At 47.8% G+C, this 2,500-nt stretch overlaps 1 protein-coding gene across 3 annotated transcripts in view; it reads right to left on the minus strand.

The window, feature by feature from the left end:
- The window catches only part of LOC143294673 (uncharacterized), an 8,130-nt gene extending 6,181 nt beyond the window's left edge, over positions 1 to 1,949 (minus strand). Inside the window, exon 1 of one of the 3 annotated variants that reach the window (XM_076606061.1) lies at positions 1,814 to 1,949. The gene's annotated coding sequence lies outside the window, so the exon portion shown is untranslated. The other 2 variants (XM_076606059.1, XM_076606060.1) reach the window with 2 other exon arrangements.
- Positions 1,950 to 2,500: the final 551 nt, after the last annotated feature.

The following is a 2,500-nucleotide window of genomic DNA, read 5'->3' on the forward strand; positions in this document are numbered from 1 at the left end:
CTCTCCCCAGGGAGAGCGTATCGCGGCTACGCTGAGAGCGCCACCTTTTTTTTTCTGCCTGCAATTTTATTTGTTTTCCTATCAAAGTGGATATTTTCGACAGAATTGTGCTTGGGACAACCCTTATGTTGCCGTGGGTTCTTAAATGCATGCTGCACACGGAACCTCGGTTTATCATCTCATCCGAATGACCAGCGTCCAGACCACCACTCAAGGTCTTAGTGGAGGGAGGGGGGGGGGGAATATTGGCGACTGCCGGTGTGGTTCGAACCAGCGCGTTCAGATTCTCTCGCTTCCTTTGCGGACGGCCGGTTACCTCTAGGCCATCACTCTACATGGATGGCGCTGTACTGTGGCACTGTGCTCTCCACGGGAAGAGCAGTCCCAATTTGACACAGAGAAATGTGTTAACAAGTAATGCAATACAATGCAATACAATACTGTTATACAATACAATGCAATACAGTACAATAGTGTTATACAATACAATATAATAACAATACACTAAAGTACAATACTGTTATACAATATAGTACAATACTGTTATACAATACAATACAATACAATACAATGAACTGTGATCGGCACTGAAAGCGAAACTTAAACTACAAAATGGAGAATCATGCCTATTAATATGATGAGAATCATGATTGCCAGCTACGCGGCACTGTAAACAATTGACAAATCCACTTCATGACCGGCTTTGAAACAACAGTAAAGAAGACGGCAGCCCGCAGGTTGCCGGTATATTCTGGACCAGAGGGGAATGACTCGAAATGGCTCCTGGTCATCTTAATCAACCCCCCTAGGCTTTGGCCATTTTGTGCCCGGCCAGGGTATATTTTGGGCGAGGGGTATACAACGTCTAATTACACCGACACATTATAGTCACCTCAGTGTGTTCGCCCACACACCGCACATACCGACATTGTTGTAGTTCACTCGGCACCCACAGGAGAGGTGTTGCACACATACTGTACGAATGCCACACCGGCACGCACGCACGTTAATCACACACACACACACACACACACACACACATACAGAGAGAGAGGGGGAGGGGGGGGGAGGTTGAATCGAAAGATGGAAAGGAGTGGAGAAGCCTAAAGGCAAATTCCATTTTTTTTGTCAAAACATACAAATGATGACAGAACATGACTGGTGGGTTGGGGCACATCAATTATGGACAGTCCACAGTTTTGAGAAACTAAAACTAAAAGAAAAAAACCCGGTGGTGGTCCAACACACCACATAAAAATAATCATAACGTGACCACTTTAAAAACACCATCCACAGAAAACTTTTCTTCTTCGCCCCTACCTCCTTCAGTTCACACTGAGTTGAATTCCACAATCACCCCCGCTGTATTCAAAGCTTTTCGACGTGCGATGTTGAAGTGTACACAAGTTCGCAGAAACCTAACTACGTTCACAAATAGCAGGTGTGCAAGTTACTAGCAGCAACAACACCGAATCATTCACCTGACGGTAACTTCTTTAGAATCAAACCGTGTTGTCGGTGATGTGTTCGCGACTGACTTGAAGCAACTACACACCTCAGTCACGTTAGTCTTGAGTTACACGTACTCAGCACAACTAACAAGAAAGGAAAGTATAAAAACAAAAAGAAAATGAGAAGAAATTTGACCGTAAGCACCAACCTCCACTTAGTAGTAGTAGTAGTCCGCTTCACTGGCCCAGTCTTTTAGTTTTAGCGAGCCCACCACCAATCAACACAACACGACACACCACACCACCACACCTACACCACCAACACACAGAGACTGCGGAAATAAGGCAATGCTCGCCCCTACCTCTGCTCTCTGTTTTTCAGCTCAACAGCCAACACCAACCGGACAGACACTGAGACGGACTGGTCCTCAGTTACGTGTTGTCCGTGAATTTGCTGGACGGAATCCAAAAACGTGTCGGCCAGTCTTTTCCTTTCGCAGTGGGGGCAAGAAGGGAGGGGGGGCGGGGGGGGGGGGGGGGGGGGGGGGGGGGGGATAACACACACACACACACACACACGTTACACGAAAGCACACACACACACACACACACACACACACACACAAAGGCCTTTACATGAAGGCACACACACACACACACACACACACACACACACACACACACACACAGGCCTTTACATGAAGGCACACACACACACACACACACACACACACACACACACACTCACACACACGTTGCATCAGTGCGCGCGCGTGCGTTACACGAAGGCACACACACGCGCGCGCGCACACACACACACTCACACACACGCGCGCGCACACGACACACACACGATACAAAACGCACCTTACAAGAAGGCACACACACACACACACACACACACACACACACACACACACACACACACACACACACACACACTGACACCTTTCTTGTGTGTGTGTTTTTTTTTTTAAAGATAACCAACACGAGCGGGTTGCCGATCCCCCCACCCACCCCCACCCCCCAAAACAAACTTACCTTACCTC

The sequence above is a fragment of the Babylonia areolata genome, chromosome 20 (genome assembly GCF_041734735.1).
Source record: "Babylonia areolata isolate BAREFJ2019XMU chromosome 20, ASM4173473v1, whole genome shotgun sequence".
NCBI lineage: Eukaryota > Metazoa > Mollusca > Gastropoda > Neogastropoda > Buccinidae > Babylonia > Babylonia areolata.